This window comes from Physella acuta, unplaced genomic scaffold (assembly GCF_028476545.2).
Source record: "Physella acuta isolate Inbredline_101_S28 unplaced genomic scaffold, ASM2847654v3 ptg001753l, whole genome shotgun sequence".
NCBI lineage: Eukaryota > Metazoa > Mollusca > Gastropoda > Physidae > Physella > Physella acuta.
Genome location: NW_026733263.1, coordinates 72,501 through 86,187, shown reverse-complemented (window position 1 = coordinate 86,187; position 13,687 = coordinate 72,501). Strand labels below are relative to the sequence as shown.

General features: G+C 33.9%; 1 pseudogene; it reads right to left on the bottom strand.

Moving 5' to 3' along the window:
• Positions 1 to 2,004: 2,004 nt before the first annotated feature.
• LOC131930294 (small ribosomal subunit protein eS17-like) lies at positions 2,005 to 2,811 on the bottom strand (annotated as a pseudogene).
• Between the last annotated feature and the right edge of the window lie 10,876 nt (positions 2,812 to 13,687).

The window sequence follows — 13,687 nt, the reverse complement described above, 5'->3', positions numbered from 1 at the left end:
AATGCATCAATTTAAAAGATATATCACCAAATATATGTCCCCACTCATTTTTCACATTTTTATTCTTTTAGAATATTTTATTCTACATGGATACTTAAAAAAAAATGTTTTCCTTAAAATAACACACTCATATTACAATTTTATGAAATAGCATGGAATGATAATATTAAGATGAATGGTTTTTTTTTTGCATTATTTAAGCCGTTCATGTTTGGTTACATGGTTAAATATGAAATAACTCATATTATTTATTAACACAGGAAAGATAATGATATGAAATACAATGGTTTTATAAAGTGTATCTATCTTGAAAATCAGCTTACTTGATCTCACAGAACATTGGCGTAGCGAGGTCGGGTGTCACCCGGCGCGGCACTTAATGGTGTCACCCCCCAGAGGCGTTGCGACCCTTCCCGGGGACACACTTTCAAGTTTTCGATTTGCACCCCCCCCCCCCCTCAAACTTTCGATTTGCACCCCCCCCTCAAGTTTTTCTCTATATATTTTGCTTTTTTTGCCTTGGTGTCACCCCATAAATGATGTCACCCGGTGCGATCCGCACCCCCCGCCCCCCCCCCGCTACGCCCCTGTCACAGAAGATGCTGGTTGAGGTGTAGGCCATGTGTAGGGAGAAGGAGATAGACGGCATAACTTGACTTGGTTCATTTTCTTATTTTAATGCTAAACTATTTTATCAATTAAATAAACCTACTCATTACACTATTAACGATGCACTTCATCACTAAACTGATCATTCACTGAACATTATTGAACTACATCAGTTAAACATTGTTTATTACTTTTGTTTAATGGCTTGGGCAAAAGATTTTTGGAAGCTTGGCAATCCTTTTCTCTGCCTGGAATGACAATAATGGTGTTTATTGTTTTGTCTCTGTATGTTAATTCGATAAAATGGGCTTGTAGTATGTGTTTCCTATGACGTCCACACATCAATAATCTGACCCTTAAGTCAGTACATGTGAAAGTAACAGTTGGTTGGTTCAAATATAGTCTATGTTGATGTTAAACAAACGTTAACCAGTCAATAAACCATCGACATAGAATTACTTGCTTAATCGTTCACTCGGTTTTCCGTTGGCAAGGTATTATCTTTCACACACTTCATTAAACTAGTATTTAAATTATAAATGTGTAGAAACTAAATCGCTAATATGATATTGCCAGGGTTTAGGAAACTCTGGGTGGCAAACCGAACTGCGTTACTGTCAAGGGGCCGCTCTCCGAACGAAGTTTAAAAAAAATAATGGCAGAAAACGTTGCATGAGTCAGAGTTTCTTTCTGGCTTCTCTTGGGGGGGGGGGGGGGGGGAGAGGCACTGCTCCTCATGTGTGGGGTTGTGGTAGGAAATTTCAAGGTCACTAGAGGTTTGTCTGGATTTTGTCTAAACGACTTTCTAATGTTTTTTATCAACAATTCAAATGAAGCTAAAAGTGTCATTTTACCATTATATTCTTGAATGTTTTTTTTTTTTTCAATTTTGTTGGACATTGTTAAATATAAACAGTTTGAATAATTAATAGGGAATATTTACAATATGTAAATAAGACAGTAGAAAAAAAAAAAAACGGAAATGCTTAGTAGATTATAATTGAATTTATAAATAGGAGGAAGGTGGTGTTTTGTTTTGTTTTTGGAAAGGAAATTATTCCACTTATACTTAGCGATGGAGGCAAGCTTTGTTCTACATACTACATCATGAAGGACATGCGCCACTGAAGTAGAGAGAAAAGTGCAATACATATTCACGGTAGTATTTGACACTTCTTAGATATGGCGCTTTAAAACGTACAATTTATACGTGAATCTGCTATAGGCCTAGTAGAAAAAAATTCAGATCAAAGTCAAATTTGTCATGCTTTATTATGCTTTATTATTTTGTTATTACCAAACTAGCGATGTAAAGATGGCCGTCGCATTCAGTTTAGTTTAAACATGATTTTCTTTTTTTTTTCTTTTTTTTAAGAATTCGATTATTTATTTACTTCAATACAAAGCTATATTTGAAATTCTCAGACCAGCTTGTGATGGTATACCAGCAAGGGTAGGAGTTGGTTGTGTCATTTGTAGGTGAGGGAGGCTGGCAAAGTTAAGAGCCTTCAACATCTCCTATGTAAGTGAATCAATCTCAAGTATATCAAGTTCCAGGGCTGATATATCAGGTACATAGTTATCTCTTCTCTCTTTCTTATTCTTGAAGTTTAATAGAAATGTTGCGAACTTGGCCTTTCTGGATCCTCTTGATCAAATGTGTAACAAACCCAGCAATCTTGTTCCTGAACTTGTTGCTTGGCACAATGGCTATTTCTTTACATACTCTCTTGTTGCTTGGTACAATGGCTATTTCTTCACATACTCTCTTGCTGCTTGGTACAATGGCTATTTCTTCACATACTCTCTTGTTGCTTGGTACAATGGCTATTTCTTCACATACTCTCTTGTTGCTTGGTACAATGGCTATTTCTTCACATACTCTCTTGTTGCTTGGTACAATGGCTATTTCTTCACATACTCTCTTGTTGCTTGGTACAATGGCTATTTCTTCACATACTCTCTTGTTGCTTGGTACAATGGCTATTTCTTCACATACTCTCTTGTTGCTTGGTACAATGGCTATTTCTTCACATACTCTCTTGTTGCTTGGTACAATGGCTATTTCTTCACATACTCTCTTGTTGCTTGGTACAATGGCTATTTCTTCACATACTCTCTTGGTGTGAAAGTCAGCTGTAAGCCTGGTGTAATAAACCCTCTGGCAGCCTTTTTCACTGTTTTGATCCTCACACGAGCCATTATGTTTCCCTTACATACTGTTACAGATGAGATGGGAAGTAATCATAACATTTGTGTAGACGGTATAGTTTAACTAGCCGATTTTATATTACTTTATATTAGTCATTTGTTAAAATTGCTAGTTGCTTTAAAAAAAAATGCAGTGTAGAAAATAATATTTGGCAAAAAAAAAAAGGTTGAAAAGTCGTTTAATGTTTTTCTAAGTTTAACAAGTTGTTTCATCTAACACTATTACAATAGGTAACAAAAGTAAATCAAAACACTTTGTAAAAATCATTGAAAAAAAAATTAAAACGATGAAAATCACAATAAATACTGATGCTCTTTTACAGTGAGATATTTCTCTGTGATGTGTTTCGTCTGAGATTATGTGTCTTGAGTTCATGTGTGTGCTTACGAAAAAAATAAAACAAAACAGTGCTTGATTGTTTTTCCATTTGCACATACATTTTAGTTACAGTACTCTACTATTCAAACATATTATATTGAAACATCTATTTACAAAACGTCTATTTACAATTTTAAAAAAATATAAAAAAGAAAATGTGTAATTAAATGATGATTCAATGGATTTTTAAATACATTTTATGAGTAGCCGGAAAGCTATTCATTACAATGATACACATCAATTCAAACATTCTTCCTTTTTAAACATCTATATGTATCGCAGATGTCCCACGGTTTTCTTTTTAATGCATTTATTTTAAACATTTTTAATTATAATGATCAAATATTCAAATATTTAGGTTGTTTCCCATTATGTTATTTAAAAATAATATGGGAAGTAACTGAAACTGAAAGATAGTGAAAGAAATGTATTTTTTACAACGTGTTTTTTGCATCATATAAACATTGTAATTCTACATAACAATTACGGGAATGTAGATATATACATCATTAATGTGTTTATATAATATTGTTTCCACGTCACTGGTCTTTTGTCTATATCTACGTTTGCCTGTGGTTTTTCAACTTGGGTTTTTATTTTTTTTAATTCCAGATTTTAATCTTAAGTCACAACCTTGCCATCTAAGCAAGTCAACATTTGGAACAAAACAAATACTAAAAGTAAAATGTTTATGTCTATTGCCAGATGATATTTCTGATCATACCTCCCTTTTATTTTATCTTTGTCCAGATAAACTTGAGTATATTTTAAAGGTAATGTTTTTAATGAGTAAAACTATTTAGTCCGAGAGTATAAGTTGATGCTAATCTTGTGGCACAAGTCTTTTTAGCACCAATGTACGAGCTATCTTCAAAATTAAATAATTAGTACTGGCATACCCTCCAAGCAGAAATGAATATTTTCATTAAAATACTATTGTTTGGGTGAATGTAATCAATGGGTCTGAATATAGGCTTAAAACAAATCTACTCATGAAATTATATACATCAGTTTGGGTGATATGTATCAAGATGATACACAAGGATTATTATTGCAAGAACAAACATTATCTTTAACATTGTTTACATTGATTTTAATAGTACTAAAAGTTGTCTTTTTTTATTCAAACACGTGTATAATTACAATTCAAACATAAACATACACATATATTTTTAGACACACTGTCTTTTACTACGCCTATAGCCTACTGCTGATGAAATACTATATAACTACTCCCATTTATTGTTGCAGTAGAGCAATCACATTATAACACGTGTACTATAATATACCACTTCTTTTTGTTCATTATTACTGCTCCAACAATATAATAATGTAACAATAGTATAATACTGCATACATGACAATGCTACACATTTATAATCATGCACTGTACTGCACTTGATTTTTATATTTTTTTAATCCACACACTACGTTTATAATGTTGTTTTAAAATCATGTTAATATTGGATAATTTTCTCCTAAGTGTAAGTTGTAATTTCCATCTACTAATGTGTGTTTGGTGTAGACGTATTTAGTAGAGCCGTGGTGTCTATGCAATTCAGGATAGATCGTTGTATGGTCTTCATACAATACAAAATCAGTATACAGCTTAATTTTCGCGTAATTAGCCATATTTCGTGATAAATGATTTTATTTTTCAATAAATGTACATGGGGTCGTTCGTTGCTAGCGTCCCATTTATGGGACGTTTTTTTTAAAAATCGATATTTAAAAAAGTATTGATTTTAAAAAAAAATCCATAGTCATTCCTTCATTCAGTGCCCAAAAGCTAAACCATATCAAAAAATTATAAAAATTTGAGACCTTGGGATAATATGGGAACAATTTTAGCATTAACTGTGAGTGAGTGAACGAAGTAAAGCGCCACCGCCTATCTCATCCCCCCTACACAGGGCCTACACCTCCACCAGCATCTTCTGTGAGCTCAAGTAAGCTGATTTTCTAGGTAACTACGCTTTATAAAAACCTGATTATATATTTGCATTATCGTTGGATGTTTTATTAAACACAATTTTTGATTTATAGATACACAATTATACTTTTTAAAATACGTAACGAAACAATCACTGTTGCATTTGGAGACACAGAGGATACTTGGCATTTTAATTGATTTCTTCAATGAGGAAAATTGCTTTGATATACGAGCAGTTCAATAATAAACATGATATGAAAAAAAACGATTTATTTGATGTTCAAATCCCAGGTAAATGTGACACCAACATCAACCATAAAATGCCACCTCCCGCTTCAGTTGTAAATCAAAACATAAACACGTGAACCGCCAGACGCTAGCTTAAAATCTACTAGAAGGATGAAATAATCTGATGAAATAAGGCAATGGAATAGTTAGCAAGACAATACATTAATATTCAGCGTAGGATGATGTGTGACTAAGATTAAACAGGATTTAGATACATGTTACGTAAAACTAAACAACTTTATTAAACGTGGTCGGCGTGGTCGAGTTGGTAAAAGCTCATGGTTGCTAAACCGACAAGTCTCAAGTTCGAATCCAAAAAAAAAAGCAGGCTGAAATCGGATTCAATGGCCTCAATGGCGCATAAGTAGTTGATACGTATCCTTAATTGTGATGGAGGCTTGGTCGAGTCGGCAAAGTCCATGGTAGATAAGTCTCGAGTTCAAGCCCCCTGGCAGATAAGGCTCGATCACTTCCAACACTTACATTAAGAACGAAGAAGAAGAAGAACATATCTTCACAAAATCCTAGACCCCCTCCCACCATGGTATAAAAAGACGTTACGCCTCATTCAACATTGCAGGTCATGTGAGATTTTGAGTTCACTGTATCTCAAATGGTTTGGGCCCATGATTTCATTAAGCCATTTAAGCCGTGGCTCAAGTGGCTCCTCTAACTGGCTCTCGTCTTACAGTTAACTTGAGAGGGAGCAACTCCACTGTTGATGGTGTAAGCAGAGTTTCTTCCAGAGTTTTTTTCTCCGGGGGACTAAAATTTTTGAGGAGGGTGGAAACTGTTAAAAGATGAGATTTTTTTTTATAAATTACATTTCGTTCGGGGGGGGGGGGATTAAACTTGCCTATGGGAGTAGGGATAGGGGGCGGAGCCCAACCGAAGATATGCCTGGAAGAAACTCTGGATGTAAAGTGTAATTAATAAATTATGTTAGGTATGCACACATTGACAACAAATTAAACTGATGTTTTGAACGAAATACCATTGATCAACCTTCTTCCAAGCATCTTAGTAGTGCGATATCAGTTATTTAATCGTTATTAAAAATAAGCACACTCGTAATACAAAAACCATTTAAAATCTACACACATACGAGTGTCGCGACATACGAGATATTATATATACAGGTTATCGATTGAGCAACATTTGAGATATAAGTAACAGGAGTAGCTGTTTTAACGGTTTGTAGGACAGAAAGTTTGTTATGATTGTGTGTTCGATATATTTATATGTAGCGATATTTCAATGTTTCATAACTTTGTATTAGATACGACAAATTATTCTAAGTTTGATAAATCAGTTTATGAAATACTATTAAGAACCGCTCTCTCTGTCTTCCAAAAAAATTATATTTTTTTTTACTTAAAATAAATACAACCTTTTTTATTTTGTACAAACGAATTCGTAAACATTCAAAACTTATGATTAGCCACTATTGATATTCTGTTAATTTCCCTTATTAAAACAATTGTTTTCGTACATTAAATTACAAACTAAAAAAAAAACACAGGCAAACATGGATAGAGACCAGTATCATTCATCAGAATCTGCTACGTGCATATGGACAGGAGGGTATATTTTGTAGTGTACACCAAGTAGGCCTATCCGTGATTGATAATTAAAGTTCAAGTTATATTTCGATGATCAGACTTGTTGGTATTAATAGTGCCTTCGGAAATAAAAGTGTTCCCGTACGTATCACATGTCTATAGTTGGAATGTTAGTAATAGAAGTAGTCATTATATATAACGCATAGGCCTACATCCCTAACCCCACCACACCCAATTTGAACGCTTTTTAAAAAAAAAAAAAAGAGAAGCTAGCGGTAGAGAGCTAGATTGCCAACCCGTAGGTCTCGAATTCCAATCGGTGTTCAAGTAAGTAGACCGTCCCTGAGTCCACCCAACTCTGATGGGTACCTAACTTACGTTAGGGAAAGTAAAGGCGGAGGGCATATTGCTGTTCACACAATGATGTATGTATCTAGATTTCTGTAATTGTTTATTAGAATTACCATGTTATTATGATGTAAACATACATTGTTTAAAAATAAAATTCTTTACATTCTTTTAGTTTAAGTTACTTCCCATTAGCTTTTTAAAAGGAAGATATGGAGAACAACCCAAACATTTGATTTAAAATTTCAGACTGAACCATCATCTACAACAACTGAACTAGATGTGTTAAAATGTGTGTTACTTTAGTTTAATGGGTTGGTCCAACAATGCTTGGATGATATGTAGGTAGGCTTGTTTTCTGCATAAAATCGTTATGATAATGTTTATTATTTTATCTCTGTAGTTTAATTCGATAAAATGTGGCTTGTCTGATGGGTTTACTGGGGATATGGACATCCACATGTGACGTCCACACATAAACAATCTGACCGTCTAGTCTTTACATATGAAGGTAGCAATTGGCTGGTTCTACTATTGTTAATATTGAGGTTACACACACATTAACAATGTTATTTAACAATTGGCATGGATAACACCATTAATCGTCCAGACAGTGTTTTGTTCCGTTAGCCAGGTATTCTCCTTCGGCACAAAGTTCACTAAACTTGTTTTTATACTATAAATGTGTAGGAATAAAATCAGTAATATTCAATTTTATAATTATTGTTATTTTATCAGTGGTGTAGTGATTATTTTGAAAATAATAACTATTTTAGAATGGTTTTGTATTACGGGTGTGCTTCGGATAAACCCTAACCCTAACCCTAGGTTTAAAACCATTAATCGTCTGGACCATTTTTTTTTTTCGTTTGCTAGGTATTATCTTTCACACACTTCACTAAACTAGTATTATTAAATTACAAATGTGTAGAAACTAAATCATTAATATTCGATTTTATGATTGTTATTATTTTTTGACACTGGTAAGTGATTATTTTGTTAATAATTATATAAATGAATAAACTTATTAGTCATGTAACTCTGTTGTAAATAAAACATGTATTTTAACAATGGTTTTACTAACCCTGCTCTTGATTTACGCTACGACAGAGCTATTTTTAGATAACATAAGGAAATTGCGCTAAAATTGTCACTAGACTTTTTAATTACCTTGTTTTTAATAAATAGTAATAACTGCGAGAAAACTACTAAGAGGCTATTTTAATAGTAAGCCGGATGATTACTTGGAATTAGTGTACATCTACTTAATAGCATGTTTTTTAAATATGCACATGTTACTTATTATTACCGCTTTATAAGAAGACAGCATTATGTATGGCCATGTTTTCCGTTATTTTTCATTTGCTACGTCTTTCATTTCTGTGAGCGAATAGTCAGATCCTAGTGGTCAAAATGTATTTGTCAAATATGGCAGTAAAACATATCGACGGCTATTCCTCCCATGGTTTGGCCAATTATTCAACACATTATTATGAGATATATAATCTTTGGCAACCCACGCTTCAGTCGAACGAAAATATGCACCAATTCAAGAACCGAAAGAAAAGGATTGAAGTAGCTGAACAATAACATGTTACACAGTGTACAATATCCATTTAATGATTTAGAAAGTACCAAAAAATACATAATAATAGTCAAGACAAAAACCGAGCCCTACTAATGTTGAAATTAATTAATTAAAAATCATAAGGAGCATTAAATGGAGCTTAGCCAAGATGTCAAAGCAACGCTTTAAAACAGATGTTTGTAGATGTCTGCAAAAGATATATTGAATAAAGTTACTGGTTTCTATTTAAGCTTTACTCACTCTTTACTTTTTATGCTTTACTGTGTGGATCTTTACTGTGTGGATCTTTACTATGTGGATCTTTACTGTGTGGATTTTTACTGTGTGGATCTTTACTGTGTGGATCTTTAATGTGTGGATCTTTACTGTGTGGATCTTTACTGTGTGGATCTTTACTGTGTGGATCTTTACTGTGTGGATCTTTACTGTGTGCATCTTTACTGTGTGGATCTTTACTGTGTGGATCTTTACTGTGTGGATCTTTACTGTGTGGATCTTTAATGTGTGGATCTTTAATGTGTGGATCTTTACTGTGTGGATCTTTACTGTGTGGATCTTTACTGTGTGGATCTTAACTGTGTGGATCTTTATATTTATATATATATATATATATATATATATATATATATATATATATATATATATATATATATATATATATATATATATATATAAAATTGGAGTAACGATTTACGACGCGATGAAAGAACATAACATTAATGCACCAGTCTGAACTCTAGAAAATCACTGATATCTGAATATTTACATTAGCATAAGCGCATCATAGATTCCCGTAACTGCCTCATGCTCTCCAACAGTGGAGAAATTAGCTTAATAGACATATTAATGTCATAGAAGCTTTCCTTATGATGTCAGATAGGTCATATATTTTACATTAAAGTAGCAATGACTGTGAGATATCTCATCTCTATAACAGGTTCCTGGCTAAGACATTATATATATATATATATATATATATATATATATATATATATATATATATATATATATATATATATATATGTATGTATATATATATATATATATATATATATATATATATATATATATATATATATATATATATATATCAGATAGATAAATGAAATTTCGCATGTAAGTAAAAGATCTAATACCCAGCCTTCTTGCGAATTTTGAGCGATTTCCGTTGACCAAAAGTAGTAATTTACGTCATTTCCAATTTCTCAGAAAATGCATGTGAAATTATAAAGTACTCATAATATTCCGCACTATCATGCACATTTTTTTTGGCGTTCACTTGGTGTGCAATTCTTTTTTTTTTCTACGAGATTTTTTTCTATTTTAAAAAGTTTAAGTATTTAAAATGGATAAAAATCATGTCAATACTCCGAGTCGCCATCCTCTGTTGTTTCATATAACAATATTCGAGAAAGTTTAGGGGAGATAACTCCCGGTTTAATTTAGTGGAAACACGTATGCAGATGTACTGTAAAACAGCTATAGATAAACAATTGTTTCCTAACGAGTATTAAAACAGGTTTTTTTAACAGAGCCTACCCCTCCCCCTTTAATTGATTTGTTATTCGATGTAATGATTATATACGAGTTATATAAATTACTGCATTCTTTCTCCTTGAGGGTTAACAATTGATATTAAATTGAACTTCTGAATTAAGTAAATGTGAATTATATTTATCCCTTTCGAAATAAATTATATTTGAAACCGTCCTCAAGGGTCCACTATGAATAAACGTAATATCTAAAAGTAATATAGCACACAACCAAACTGGTGCTAACAATTCAACCACAAGTCAGAAAGAAAGAATGAAAGGAAAAGCAATTTATTGCAACTTTAAAAAAAACATTCTAGTCTGTAAGAGCACTGTCTTATTGACATGCTTACTTCAATGAATTAACTCTGAAAAGAACTGATTATTTTTTAAATCGTAAATTTGGAAAATAAACATTGTATATACAAAATTTGTATTTTGCAAACAGCCAGTGCTGTAAAATTTTATTTTAATTAAAATAAGAGAAGAATAACTCCGCCGCCTAAACACCACCAGCCTTATGGTGCCAACACCTGTATAAAGTAACGGAACTTTGACTTACAAAGCTCATTAGTGACACACGGTTGAAGCAACACTGGAATTCTCACCTAAACTTAAGACAGCTGCTGTGCTTAAGTCCTTCCTGTACATGTTTCAGGCTTTAAGAAAGATTATTTTTGAGGTCAAACGCTCCCCCTCCTTCCTGTACCGGTTTCAGGCTTTCCGAAAGAATATTTTTGAGGTCGAATGTTTCCCCTCCTTGTTGTGCTTGTCCTGCCGGGTCCATTACTCTGGGAATCCTTTGAGTTCCGCGCTCCGTGTCTCGCCTCTGTTGCACCAGATCTTCAAATCTCTTCTGATGATTGCGTTCTATTTCCCTTCTCTGTTGCTCATCGCGTTTTAAGTCGTCAATTTGATTTTCATAATCCTCTCTTTGATTTTTCAGCTCTTTATCGAATACCTGTTTCATTTCTTCTTCCTGTTGTCGACTTTGTTGTATTTCTTCAATACATCTGCGAGAGATAGCGTTTTCACCAGAAACCTGTTTGTGTAGAGATTCCAAGCTTTGAGTAAGTTCTTGAAGAGCTCGAAAACATTCTTCCTGCTTGGTCAGTATGACCTGTACAGTATTAGTTTGACTCATCATCTTGTCAAGTGTGACTAAGTCTACTGTCTCATGTGAGACTTGCGGCTGGTCAACAACTGGACGTTCTTCTTTTACCGTGGTCTCTCGATAATCGCCATCTTTGTCTCGCAGTTTCTGCTCCATATCTTCAAATTTTTTCTGGTAATTCTCTTCGATTTCTTGTTGTTTTTTCTTATTAATAAGTTCGAGTTCTTTAATGAGATTTTCGTATTCCTCACTTTGCACATCTTCCAGTACTAATGCCAATTTGGGTGGAGAAGCTGGGCAGTCAAGTGGTGAATACGTGATAAGCATACTTTGACTAATACAATTTTCACCTGAAACCAAGTTTTCATTCTGAATACGGCTGTTTGTGACTTGTGTCAGCTCGACTTCTGGTCTAGCTTCTATCTCATCCTGGATTAGATTTTGGATCGGTTTTGTGATGATATTGGTTTTAGTTTTCTTAACTCTTTCAAAGATTTTGTTGGTATAGCGGCGAGCACTAAGTAACTCATCGACTTTATTTATTAATGCGTCGATTTGTTTGACTATAACCTGTTCGACCTCAGTGTTGTTGTCGAATAAGATGATCCTATTGTCACATTCTTCTAGCAACTCTTTAAAAGCGCCGTCTTGTTTTTCACACCATTGGGGGAAGGTCTTTCTCTTATCTAATTTTCCACGATGTTCTTGCTTGAAAATATCCCCGCAAGTGAAAATACATATGGCGTATTTTCTTAGGAAATTATCTCCAAAAACTTGTTTTAAGGTATCAACCGAGTCCTTTTCTTCACGAGTGAACCTGTTCCCATATTTAAGGACCAGAAGGAAAGCGTGATAGCCGTCAGGATTGGCTGCCAGAGCCAATTTAGCGACCTCAGTCGTCTGCTCAACTGACCGTTCTCTGTTCAGCCTGGTGTCACAAACTGTCAGACCATCAACGACTTTTAACGGACGACCTTTGTGTTCTGTAGTCGCGCTGTAGATTTTTTTGGCTAATGAAGACGTAGTAGACCCGCTTTCGAACGTGCGTTTTCTTAAGATACAATTTCCAGTCGCACTTTTGCCATTACCGGTTTTTCCAACCAGTAGTAAATCCATTCTTGGTGGTTTACACTAGGAAAAAAAAGAAGTTCATGTTGCATACACATTTGGTATAATATTATGTTACATTACAAAGTATTCACAGTGTCACTTCCCACTAAACAGTCTATTAATGACTTAATTGCTGTAAGGGCTTCATAATAATTAATGACGAAATAAATAATGGGTTAGAGTTATCGACTTGAATATGTTTGTTGATACAGAACATGTGTGGTGTGAGTATGGGCAGAATGACGTAGTTGACAAGTCGAGGATGGGTAGGCGATGATCAGATAACAAGCACCAATTTTAATTTTGACGCTAGGCAAAGATAAGAAGGAAATAACTTAGTATTAACGGTAGAATTTAATGATAGACGAATCAGTTATGTTTTTGTTTATTCTCATCCAATGTAGTTTGTATAACCATTGACTTGAGTAAAGTTACAGAACACTCCAAAATAAGCCAATTCAGTCCACATTTGTAGTAGTCTAGTTGCAGAAATTGTTAATATATTAATATATAGATCAGCCGCCTCCCCCCCCCCCCCTTCATCTATATCTATTACCCATGATTACATCTTACAGACTGCCTACTCTATAAAGTGTGTAATTTGAAATTAATTCCTAATTAACTATTTATTTTAATATGCAAAGACATTAATGCTGAAAATACTGAACGTCTCAACGTTGTTAAAATCTAACGTAATTAAAATCTAACATTATTAAAATCTAACGTTATTAAAGTTTAATGTTGTTAAAATTTAATGTTATTAAAATTCTACGTTATTAAATTCTAATCCAACATCGCTGTTTCTGGAGAACAGCATGATTTAGCTGTAGAACGAAAACCACATGCTCGGATAACGGGGTCCACCCAGTAGGTTGTCTACTGACCAAGGTCCACGCAGAAGGTCGTCTACTGACCAAGGTCCACCCAGAAGGTCGTCTACTGACCAAGGTCCAGCCAGTAGGTCGTCTACTGACCAAGGTCCACCCAGTAGGTCGTCTACTGACAAAGGTCCA